Source organism: Hakea prostrata, chromosome 9 (assembly GCF_041222555.1).
Source record: "Hakea prostrata isolate BN-2017 chromosome 9, UWA_Hpros_2, whole genome shotgun sequence".
Classification (NCBI taxonomy): Eukaryota; Viridiplantae; Streptophyta; class Magnoliopsida; order Proteales; family Proteaceae; genus Hakea; species Hakea prostrata.
The window spans coordinates 9827013-9840260 of record NC_142608.1 but is presented as its reverse complement, the minus strand read 5'-3'; the positions used below and the strand labels follow the sequence as shown (position 1 = coordinate 9840260).

At 37.6% G+C, this 13248-nt stretch overlaps 1 pseudogene across 1 annotated transcript in view; it reads left to right on the top strand.

Moving 5' to 3' along the window:
* Window positions 1-711: 711 nt before the first annotated feature.
* Window positions 712-13248, top strand: part of LOC149004568 (uncharacterized) — a 31777-nt pseudogene continuing 19240 nt past the window's right edge. Inside the window, exons 1-8 of the transcript XR_016169940.1 lie at window positions 712-815; window positions 885-1003; window positions 1669-1770; window positions 5553-5669; window positions 5770-5835; window positions 6050-6116; window positions 7022-7075; window positions 7441-7530. The product of XR_016169940.1 is annotated as an uncharacterized LOC149004568 (transcript). The remainder of the gene's footprint in view (window positions 816-884; window positions 1004-1668; window positions 1771-5552; window positions 5670-5769; window positions 5836-6049; window positions 6117-7021; window positions 7076-7440; window positions 7531-13248) is intronic.

The following is a 13248-nucleotide window of genomic DNA, read 5'->3' as shown; positions in this document are numbered from 1 at the left end:
TAACCCACGTTTATAGAAAGAAAAGAGAATAAATAGGAAGAAAAGATGTGAGAGAGAAGAGAGGGGAGAATAAATAGGGATTGAGGAGTTGGTTTTTAACTAGGGATGACATTTATACCCATTATTTTACCTTTAAAAATTGTTCTCAATATTAGGAGGGGGCCAAATAGTGATATTTCTCATTTGAGAAGAGAAAAAACTGAAAAATGAAGGAAATTAATATAAAAAAAAAAAGAAAAATTAAGGGGATTATAAAAAAATTTAAAAATCCGGGGGGGGGGGGGGGCATGGCCCCCCAGGCCCCTTAGTGGGTCTGCCCCTGCACTTCCTTGTGCTGCTCTAGTGACTAAAGAAAGAAACTTGCATCTCTGAAGAAAGATGGATATTTTATTGGGAGTGGTGGATAAATATGAAATCTTTGTTCTCTTGGTCCTCTATTCTTCGAGTAACAGACTAAGTAGTACATCTGGTGCATACACATGCTTTTATTAGATTATTTTGTTGCATATTGGTTGATTAAGTAATGCTTCTTTCTTGAGATGATGACTTCCATACGAGCTGACACTGGGAACCTCTGTATATTTTGAACGTTTTCACTTCCTTTCTTGTATTGGTAGGATACTTAACCCTACTGTCCCTAAAAGATGCAATCCTCTTATCCTTGCTATTGGATTTTATTCTCGTGGTGTTTATTTTTCTGGACACCAAGTAATGGCAGCATCCGTTTTCCAGGTTGATATTCATAGTAATCAGAGTTTGCTTGCAATTCCAGTTGGAATTAAACAAAACGAAATGTTGACGCTATTGTTAAAAAGGTATAGTTTGTTTTGTTATATATAGCTTGTACTTGAGCATTCTTTGCCTCTAATTTTCTTGAATCTCAGTTCTTTGCAGAAAATTTTTCTGTTGTACTGTTTCACTATGATGGTAATGTGGACGGTTGGCGGGATTTAGCATGGAACAACAAGGCCATTCACATAGTTGCTCTCAACCAAACAAAATGGTAAAGTCTTCAATACTGGTACTTATTCCCCTTCTTGTTGGCTAGTAAAGCTGCAGAAAATGCCAAATTGGCAATGCAGCCTATGGCCTATGCCCTAGGAGGTTATTGTTAGCTTAGTAAACTAGGCGTGAGGGACACCTGGGTGGTATGGAATGATGTATAACCTAACACTTGCATACACAATTTTAGTGGCCATTGGCACTTGAATATGGGTATTATATTAACAATTTCAATTTTAGACAAAGCAGTTGGGCAGCGGTGAAGCCAAAAATGAAACTAAGCAGTTGCATTATAACACAGACGCAGGCATGAAAGCCTGGGCAACACCTGGTTAGGACTTTCTTGAACAGGTATCACCTATTTGTCTGTAGACTGCTCGGTTGTGTAGCTCTCAAGTGTGTAATTGCTCATTGCACCTGTTGCTGAATATGGAGTGTGACAGGAAATGCTATTGATAGTCTACAAACAGAAGAGGATCGAAGATATATTCTTATGCTTGTGCTTTATGACGAGAGGGAAAATTTTCATATTTTAGTATAGGGAGTGAGATGTAGTAGTCTGGCTCTATATAGTCTTGGCAGCTTGATTCACTAGCCATGGTAATGACCTGATCTCACCTGTCTTTTTTTTTCTTCTTTTTGTTGTTTATCCTGTTTATATTCCAGGTGGTTTGCTAAGCGTTTTCTACACCCTGATATCGTCTCCAGTTATGATTACATATTTCTCTGGGATGAGGATTTGGGAGTACAAAATTTCCACCCAGGAAGGTAAATATTGAAGGCACTTTTTGTTGGTTTTAACTTTCTTCTGCTTTTTTATAAAGTATCAAATCTTGGTCAATGAACTGGCATTATCAAAGCTTCCTCATGGTCCAGACATTGGAGCTTCAGGTTCTGATGAGGTCCCAGGGTAGTAATATCCATAGTTTGTGTTGTAAAATACTTTTATCGGTAATCATGTTTAATCAAAGTGAAATTAATCATAGGAACTTAGAATATAAAATAACAAGAATCAAAGGTCTTCCTTAATTTAAGATATTTGAAACTTAATAGTATAAGTGATGCAAATCACCCTCAATTTGAGCTTATTTTCCTGAAGATAAGCATAGGGTTGGGTTATTCTAGTTATGGGCCTTTAGTCACATGGTTTTAAGTTGTGATGGGCCTAAAATGAGGGTAGAAGGTTGAAGTATGAAAATAGCTAGTCTGTTTTAATTACAATTTTATCTTGTAATTAGTTAATGAGATTCCTATTAGGTAGGAAGCTTGTTGGAGTCAATTAGTTAGAGCTTAGTTTTAGGAGTCTTCTTTCAACTAGGTACTAATTTACTTACTTTGAGATTATGATGTATACGCCGAATCTAGGGCTAGGGGTAGTTTGGTGATTTCTTTGGATTCCTAGGGTTGCCCAGGATTTCCAGTGAAAGGGAAAGGATGTTTCAGAGATCATAGGGTTTCCTGGGGCTTAGATAACCATGCTGTAACAGAGAATTAGGTCTGAAAGTTGCTGTAATTTGAATTTCCAAATTTGAAATTCAAATTGGAACTCATATTAGGGTTAGGGTAGGTTTAGGGTATGGATTGCTGGTTCTGTAAATTCAGAACTGTTTTCAAGGGCTTAGAGGGTTTAAGGGAGGTCTGGTCACCTAATTTAGGGTTGGGAGTCCCTAATGGATAAGGATCCACCCCTTGTCCAACCCACTTTAAAAGGGAATTTAATTACTACTAGACCTCAACCCTTGGAATCTTATAAACACACACTTTAAGTTGAAAGCACATGCTAATTAAGATAACTTCGGACTCAAGCAACGACTTTAAATCAAAATAGAATTTCTAAACAAAACAAACTCCTACAAGATAAGAACCTCTTAGATAAGGAATCTTATCTTATCCACACTCACTCACTCCCACTCGAACTAAAACTCTCTAATAACTTTCAAATTGGGACTCTAATCAACAAAAAGGAAAATAAAAAAGGACCTATAAAAAATAACTGGATTTATTCCAACTTATTAGGACTCGATATGGAGGTTGAAAATGACCAAATTGGCTTTGTGTCAGTTCGGCTCCCTGGGTTTGCTTCAGTACTCAGGTGGGCTTGGGACCTTCATCGGTCCTTTTTGGGCTGTCCTTTGCTGGTTACATCAGACTAGTTCTTTTCCGAATAGGAATTGAATCAGTTTATTATTGATATTTGAATTGCTTTTAAAGCTTATTGTCTGCTATGTCTCTTGGATATATTGCTACTGGAGTTGGGCCTTAACTCCTATTGGTTGTTTGACAGTCCGTCTTGGTGGTTTGCCAAGCAAGCTGTTGAAGTGGGAAGCCTCAGCTTAAGTAGGAATTAAAGCCTCCATTTGCCCTTCTTGTCCCCTATAATTTCTAGTTGTTTGAAACACCATTACTAAACTATCAATCCCTCATCACCACTAAACCTGCAAGTTTTCTCAGAACTGCTAGAGCATACACGAGGTGTTTTTCACAAGAAATATGTCCAGCCACATCTAGCCATCATATCATCCCATATTTTAACTCTATAATCCCCTTCACTAATACAAGCCTTCCATCCAATTTCAGCCATGTTAGATTATTAAAGCCCTAGATCCAGCCCCTTTATTGAATCTTTGGATTCCCAAGAAGCCCTATTTTCTAAGCCTGAAATCTCCCAATCTGACCATTATAAGCCTCTTAAGATTGGGACCTAATACACCCTTCACCTAGCCCCTTACTTTATCCAAGTTACAGCCCCATCAAGCTGGTAATTTTTCCCATTAAAAATTATATGATGAAATCTTATGGTGCTCAAGAAACTCTGCTCTATGCATCCATTTCTCTTTCAAACTTAAAGCATCTTCGCATTTTATGATTCCCTATACACCAAACATGGTTTGAGATCTTGATCCCTCCAAAAATAAAGATCTTGCAAGATCTTGGCTGAGATCTGGTAAAAATCCTCAGTCAATTCAACCGAATTGGGGAGCCCATCTTGGTGGGTAGTAGGGCTTAGTTTGGGCTAGAATTTGGTATTTAGTCTATTTTAAGCTTTCTAAACACAGTAGTGGCTTTAGAATTGTGAGAAAACAAGTGTATATGTGAGTTCGGATTCTACCCTAACTTTAAACTAGTACATTGAAGGAGTGAATATGTAGGCTTATAAGACATGAAATAACATCCATTACTTGATATAAATGAAAACATAAAGGTTTAAAGTTAAATAATATATCAAACATTTTCCGTTGTTCCCAATTTCACATTACAACATCAGGGTATTTATATGTCACAACACGAGAGTACAAGAGTAAAATCAATGACTAAGCAACTCCTTCACCACTCACCAGTACCAGCACCAGAACCACCTCCATCAATGTAGAACATAGTTTGTGAAAAAAATGAGGTTTGGGAAGAACACTCCCCTTGCTTCAAAGATTGGGTTCAAAATTTGTATATCTTTGTTCTAGATAAGCTAAATAGCTTGTTGATGCACCCTAGGTAGAGATCCGACCAGCTTGCCGGTGAAAAATCTGGTCAACACGCTAAAAACCAACAGAATTAGGACAGTCATGACTGGTCAAGATCGTGATATCTCGACTCGTCTCAACTGAGAATAGCTTGCAGGGTGTTTTGTTTCTAATAATGGACATTAGGTAATCAATGGATTGGATTTCTTGCAATTGATTGTGAACTAACTATGTTATTGTGCTTCAAATAATTGAAGAGGGAGCTTCAAGGACCACCTCCTGAGCTTCACATATCAAGGAGCCTACTGGATATACACACCAATCCTGCTTGAATTTACTGAAAACTCATGAGGAAGAAGGCAACATTAGTTTGCTCATTAGTGTCACAATTTTGAGTTGGGTTCTCCCCCTTCATAATATCTTTTGTTCATAAATGCCACAAGGCCCAAGTCCCTTGCAGCTTTGGATCTGTTGTCCCAGGCTGAGTCTAACAAGACACACGTCTCAAATTCATGGGAGGTTGAAAGTACCATTGAAGAGGGGGGGGGGAGGCTGTCGTATAATTGAAAGATTCCCTCTCTGGCCAAGGGAGTATTCCTCTGACTTCAGTTAGACCAAAAATACTCAAACTGAACCACTGGATTAAACCATCAAATCCTTTTCAAGTAAAGCATGAAAAAAACTGTGATATATAAGCTAATTTCGTACTCGGCCTAGGTACCCCTACTTTGGGCCCTTTAAGGTGAGCTTACATAGGAAACCCATGGGATCAAAGGAGCAACATGTATGGAATCCAACCCTTAGATTTATTCCTAATAAAACAAGCCTGTTTTAGTGATGGATCTGCATCATCTCCTCAACCCCCCCCCCCCCCAACAGAAAAAAGGTGAGTTATACTGTTTAGTCAGTTTCTTTGTTCCAGTGTAATTACTTCAAAAGTAAGATTTTTATTACAAAAAGCTTGGTGAAATTGAATTATAGTTCTGTGTTAATGTGCTTTTGCTTGTCAAGCTTTGTATTTGATAGGTCTAATAGATACTATTTGTTAATGCAAAAAGCTTTTGCATACATCTAAAGGGTTTCTCTTTCCAGATACTTGGAAATTATGAAATCGGAAGGACTAGAGATATCTCAGCCGGCTTTGGACCCTAACTCAACAGAAATACATCACAGAATTACCATTCGGAGAAGAAGCAAGAAGATCCATAGGTGAATTGATTTCTTCCTACAGGACCTCCTACAGGATTACTGTAAACATCATACCATCTGACATGCCTGCTGATAGCAACACCCTGTTTGCTTAATGCAGAAGAGTCTATGACAGTCGTGGCAGCGTGAAGTGTTCAGATGACAGTAATGAACCACCTTGCACTGGGTATGTTATTGTGCTTTCTTACTGTTGTCTACATGTAATATTTCCAATTTTTCGTTTTCTTTTTCTGGCCATGGAGCTGAAAACCAGAATGAAGGTGCTTAACCTTTGATACAGCAATGTAAAATCTTGTGCGCCTGCTAACAATACTAATGCCATAAATTATTCTTTCCATACTTCTTCTGGATGGCTATAATGTTGTGTTTTTTATTTATAGATTCGTGGAGGGTATGGCCCCAGTGTTTTCAAAATCTGCTTGGCGTTGTGTTTGGCATCTTATCCAGGTAAAACAAATGCCAAGTATTGTCATGTTACTTACTTAATTTCTAATGAGTGTCCCAATGCATGAGGCCCCACTTCCTGCAAGTTCTGGAAGGAGCACGCGGCCTTTCCTTCTGCTTTGCAGGAGAAACTATTTCTTGGTTCATGTCAACCCCTCTTGGACACTGTAACATGTTACAATGGTTGCATAATGGCTTCATCAACCGAAAATAGATGTCCCCTGCCCCAACACCACCAAGAGAAGGGTTGGTTGTGGGGTTGAGGAGGCCATTTTCATAAATCTGGAGAAAGAACAGAGATAACACTGTACATCCAATGCCTACTAGGCAGTTCTAATAGACAATACCGTCTTGTGATCTTTGTTATCAGTTGATCATTAAGTTTGAATGTCATTATGTTCTATGTATTCATGAAATTTTCCGTCATTGGATATTTTGTTCTGGACTTATTATAAATCAAATACAAATACCTGCATCTAAATTTGGGTAAACAGGGAACCTCAAAAAAAAAGACAAAAAGGAATGATTGTAAATTTGGAAAAGGAGTTTGGGCTACCATTTCATCTCTGAAAATTTTCATTTATCTATGGAAACCAACTCCATGGTATCCAACCATCTGTTTTACCGTTTGATCTTTCCATGTATTGGAATTAGATGACCCAGTCCCAATAACTGCCTTGCCTGGTTTGCGTACCTGGTAAATGTTTTGGCAATGATTGTATAGAAATATCAGAACTTGTTTGGGCATACATCAGGGTCTTCACCCGGAGCACCAAAGCCACATTGTATTCTTTCTTTAATATCCATTCCGCTATAAAAATCATTCATATTGCTTCAAGATTCTGAAAGTTATTGCTTCATGAAAGAGTTGCCTGCTTATGGTTATATTACTGTTTGCATTTATGCAGAATGATCTTGTTCATGGTTGGGGAATGGATATGAAACTTGGTTACTGTGCTCAGGTGAGATTGGATTTGCAGATACTGCACCTGGTCTGGGGCCGCAAGATTAGAGTACTATTCCCACATCTTCCCCCCCCCCCCCCTTCGCGTGAACACAAAAAACCCCAAAGCACTACAATGTATGGCACACACAGGCATGCTCAACTTGAGGCACTCATATCTAACCCATAAGTGCCTTCTTATCCCCTTTCCTGCTACAGTAACATAACAAAAACTGGTCCAATTTCTGGTAATATGTGCAAATTTTGTGAGCTGTTTACCTAGATTTATGATTCTATCTGAACTTAATTTTTCTTTATCTTCTTTATAGACTAGCTTATTGTATTTTGGTTTTTATCTCATATGTCTTCACCTTGCATCATCAGGGTGATCGCACAAAAAGAGTTGGAGTGGTTGATAAAGAATTTGTTGTCCATCAAGGAATACAAACCCTAGGGGGAAGTTCTGCCATGAAGGTCAGTTAACTCCATATTATAATCCTCTGTTCTGACATCACCCTATTACCTGGATTTCTAGAATTTTATTGTTATGATTAGTAGAACTCAAGAAAACATGATGTCATTGATAATGCAACAGTAGAAAAGATGATATTGCATAACCCTAACATGAGCATAAAAGCAAAGCACAGAAATAACAAAAGAAAATTAAAGAGAAGCAGCAAGGAGTCGTCCCTGATGAGCAAGGCGGTATCCATGACTCCTGCTCAATTAATCAATCAACTCCTAATACTCCAAACCCCCTTCCCTCAACCCCCCCTCCCCGGCCCCTTTTTTCTTTGTATTTCTCCTACCTTTTTTAAAGCTAAAGCATTGATATCAACCATGCCTGACTTGTTATGAGTATATCCAATCCTCCTATCCCTGGAGACTTGTTTAACACATCTACGTATTGTTCTCCTATTCAAAATAATTCCCTTGTTGTGGTTTTTCCAGAACAAAACGGAATCTACTTCAATGCTCTTCATTTTGATACACTGGATTTGAATCAGTATGATGAGACACATACTTCAAAGTTTAGACCCAAGTTCAGCTAACTTTTTTACCCACATAAAAATCACATTTGACATGTATCATGGCTTGATATAATGATGACCCTAGTCACCCTATATACCTTGTAATTGGGGGGGGGGGGGGGGGGGGGACAGAATAGAGAAGAAAGAAGGTTAAAGAAAATAGGGAGAAGAAGGAGAAAGCTAAGAAGAATTAGACTTAGAAGAAGGGGAAGATGGAAAATAACTCTCATAAGAAGAGAAGAGAAGAGAAAGGGGGGGGGGGCTGCTGACACCCTATGCGAAAGCTTCAAATCATCTTTTCTTTCTATTCCACAAGTCTTCTTTTCCTTTACAACATAGGGGTCTATTTATAGCTTCGCTAAAGTTTTGCAAGAAATAGAGACTTAGTGGACTAAAAATAAAAACTAATATCTTAGTAATTAGGGACAATAGAATCTTATTGATTACCAAAAAAAAAGACAATACAATCTTAGAAAATAGAAACAAATTAAAATTAGAAACTACTAGGCTTTATATTTCAACCACATGCATAAATAATTACAATAGAAACTAAATTAAGGTCCTAAGTCTCCTAAGAATAAAATCTAATCTTGGGCCCCATAGATCTTCTGTGAAGCATTCCCAATCTACCAAATAAAGGGCTGTGACACTGTTTATGTGAATAGAGTTTTGGCCTTCTTTCTTCATGTATCTCTTATTGTGGCAGTCTCGATTGACTTGTCAAAATTGTGAAGCAAGGGGACCTTCTATTTTGATTAGTTGGCTGGTTTGAAGTTTGAATTGGTGTCCTAAGTGGTTTATCTTGCATCAATTGTTCATCTCTTTAATAAAAAATAAAAAAATAAAAAACTCATCCAAAAGCTTTTGTTCAAGCATGCTTCTTCCCCCCCCCCCCCCTTCTTTTCCTTCCAAGGTATGCAGAATGAAAAGAGGTAAGGTTTGCAAGAGTGATATTAATCACAATGGTAGTGCATAGGTGGAGAACAGAATGGGGAGGAAGCTCCCAAAAAGAAGAAATAGATAAGATAAATAAGAACTAGTAGGAAAGACAGCTCATAAGAAGAAGGAAATTAGCAAGAAGACAAATTGAGCAAGATCAAGAGAGTGAAGAATCCAATAGACAAATAGAGTTACCTAGGTTTGGGCTGTAATACCAAATTAATGGGGGGACAAAATAAAGAAGAAAGAAGGTTAAAGAAAATACGAAGAAGAAGGAGAAAGCTAAGAAGAATCAGACTTAGAAGAAGGGGAAGATGGAAAATAACTCTCATAAGAAGAAGAAGAGGATGGGGGGAGGGGCTGAAAATGCCCAATGCTAAAGCTTCAATTCATCTGTTCTTTCTATTCCATAAGTCTTCCTTCTTTTTGTAATGTTAAGGGTCTATTTATAGCTTGGATAAAGCTTTACAAGAAATAGAAACTAATATCCTAGTAACTAGGGACAATAGAATCTTCAGGACTACCCAAAAAAGACAATAGAATCTTAAGAAAATAGAAACAAGTTAAAATTAGAAACTACTAGGCTTTATATTTCAGCCACATGCATAACTAAAATAGAAACTAAACTAAGGTCCTAAATCTCCCAAGAATAAAATCTTTATAAAATCCGATCTTGGCCCCCACAAATCTTCTATGAAGCATTCCCAATATACCAAATAAAGGGCTATGACACTGACATATGAACATTGTTTTGGGTTTCTTCCTTCATGTTTCTCCAATTGTGGAGTCCCGGTTGACTGGTCAAAATTGTGGAGCTAGGGGACCTTCTATTTTGACTAGTTGGCTGGTTTGAATGGGTGTTCAATGCTGGTTTAAATTGGTCCTAATTGATTGTCTTGCATCACCCTGCCAGGCTGCCACACGTATCAATGTCTTGCTTTTCCATGATTCCTTCCAACGATACTGCATTAACCTGATGTAGACCGAAATATGAAAAAAAGAAGTCAAAATGCTGTTTGCATTACTGTTCACTTGAACAGTGTCACAGTTTCTTACTTGCTTAGGTGTAGATGTTACTCAATGATCTTGTCGGCAGAAGAGCGAATCACAAGAAGACTACATTAGAAGACTCAATTTTGTGTGTATGTCTTTTTTTCTTGGGGTGGGGGGTTGTACTTTAGGAGTCTAGTTTCTGCTTTTAGAATTATTCTCTTGAATATTTTGTAGTTGTCAATTAGGAAACCTTAATTCTTAAGTTTCTAATTTCTGCTGTGAGTATGCAGGGTAAGTCAACCCTAATTTAGCTGTACATTGTAATCAGGAAACCTTAATTCTTAAGTTTCTAATTTCTGCTTTGAGTATGCGGGGTAAGTCAACCCTAATTTAGCTGTACATTGTAACCAGTATTTGACCATTATGAATAGTATATCTGGCTTGATCATTGTTGAGAATATGGATGGTCCAAGGCTGCTGCTGTCAGGAAACAAGCTTTAATCAACCAAAAACAGTAGCTGAACTTGAAAGAGAATGAAGAAGAAAATAGAAGACAGGAAGAAGAAGAAGATGAAGAATCTGCAGTATTGAGCTGTGATTCTAGCAAGAGCAGACTAGAATCACATCCTTCTTTATTTATAATACTGCTAGGCTGAATTACAACTTGAGAATCAATTTAACTTGCCCTCCATAAAAAGAAACTAATAGTATATCTCACAAAAATAGAAAATAGAAAGTAGAAAATAGAAAGTACTGAAAAGTAGAAAGCTCCTAAAAAGGAAAGAACATGAATATAGAAACTATGTCGAGAATAGAAACTTCTATACTGTCCAACTTTTCATGACCAAGGGACATTGTTTGAAAAAGGAAAATAGACAACTTGAGCACCAAAAAAGACTGTCCAAGGCATGTGCACCAAGGCAGGAGCCTTGGACCTTGAATATTCTCAACACTCCCCCTCAAGCTGGAGCATACAAGTCTCCAATGCCCAGCTTGCAACAGATAGAATGAAAACTTGGCTTGCTTTAGTGAAAGAATCTGCCAGCTAATCAGTAGAACTCACAAAGGGGGTTTCAATGATTTTCTTCTTGACTGCATCATGAACAAAGTGACACTCAACCTCTATATGCTTCGTTCTCTCATGAAAAATCGGATTATTGGCAATGTAAATATCATCTTGATTATCACAAAACATTTTCATAAGGCTGAAAATTGTGAATTCTGTGTCCTCCAATAAGGAACGAAGCCACATCAACTTGGCAACTTTGTGGGCCATGGCTCTATATTCTGCTTCAACGTTAGAAAGGCAACAGTAGATTATTTCTTACTCCTCCAAGTTTACAAGATTTCCACCAAGAAAGGTACTATAACTCATAGTAGACCAATAATTAGATGCAGACCTTGCCCAATCTGCATCAGTGAAAGCAACCAGATCTATACTCCTGTTTGGTTGATAGTCCCTTACCAGGCGCACTCTTGAGATATCGAAGCACTCTCATAGCTCCATCCCAATCGGCCTTTCTAGGGCACTGCATAAATTGTCTTAACACAGCAACTGAATAGGAAATATATGGACGATTGATGGTGAGATAAATCAGTTTCCCAAGAAGACTTTTGTAATGATGGATATCATCTAACAAGTCACCATCATTCACTCCTAACTTGAACTGAAGATCTATGGGAATATCAACAGGTTTAGAGATAAGCATACTAGTTTCTTCCAAAAGATCCAACACATACTTTCTTTGGGACAAACTAACTCTTTGTTTACTCCGAACTACCTCAATTCCCAAGAAATACTGTAGATCACCCAAGTCTTGGTTTGGAAAGATTTCTGTAAGAATGTCCTGGTTGTATTGATAGCCCCAATATCGTTGCTTGAAAGAGTAATGTCATTAACATTGACAACCATAATGACAACACCGCCACCCTGTCGTCTAATAAAAATAGATTGATCAGAATAAGATTGGGTAAATCCAAAAGATTCCACAATTTTACTAAATTTCTCAAACCAAGCCTGTAGGGATTGTTTAAGTCCATAGATAGCCTTATGCAACCCACAAACATAGGTATTATCCTCCCCATGAGAAACAACCATGTCCTCTTCCACTAGATGTAGTAAAAACTGAAATATCTCCATTAGTGTTATTTCTATAGGAACCCCCCCTCAGGTTAGGCAATCTGCTAAAGTCTAGAAGTGGCTTCATTAAGGTTAGGAACATGTTCACCAGCTAGGAGGTGGCCTTTGACAGACTTCAGTTCAGGATTTAAACTAGTAAGAAATTTGGACACAAAAAATTTGTTCCTTTGAGTTTTAAGTTTCTCAATATCAGTAGTAAGAGGGTGAAACATATTTAACTCTTCCATTATACTTTTAAAAGAATTGTAATAATCCTGAAGTGACTTTATCACCTTGCTGAAAGTGAAATATCTTCTCTTAAAGGCTGTAAATACGAATCATATTTTTTGCTTGGGAATACGTCTCTTGTAGATCATTCCACATCCCCTTTGCAGTTTTATGAAACATAACATTAGCAGCAGTTTCAGGCTCCATACTTTTCCACAACTAAATTTTAAGAATTGCGTCATCTTGAGTCCAATCAAGGTAGGATTTGTCAGACTTAGTAGGAGGTTCACTCTCAATGAACTTAAGCTTACCCTTTGCAAGAATGTAAACACGAACTGCTAGAGACCATAGCAAATAATTAGAGCTACCTTTTAATTTGATAGAGGTAATATGTATGTTCACCATATCTTCTTGAGAGTCCTTGGATTCAGCAGTGCTTGTCATCGAATCTCCAGTAATTGAAGACATAATGTATAGGAGTAGATAAAACTGCCCAGAACTTGAAGAAGGATAACAGAAAAATTCTGTGACACAGAATCAAAAAGGTGTTTGCAGAAAAGAGGGGAAAAATTTATCTGCAGAAAATTTTTGTAACACAAAATCGAATAGGTGTTTGCAGAAAAGAAAAAAAAAAAATGATTTGCAGAATGGATGAAACTGTATAAAATAAGATAATAGATCTGCAGAATGCAGAAAGCAATAGATCAAAGCAATCGATCAAGTTGTGGGATAAGTAGGAGGTAAGAAATAGAATAGATCAGTTTATATACTCATTTGATCTACATAAACTTAGTACAGCAACTGGTGGCTGCGCACCAAAGTAAGGAATCATGAAAAAAAAGACTTCAGCAGAGAACACTGAGAACAGTCCTGTTTTGATTC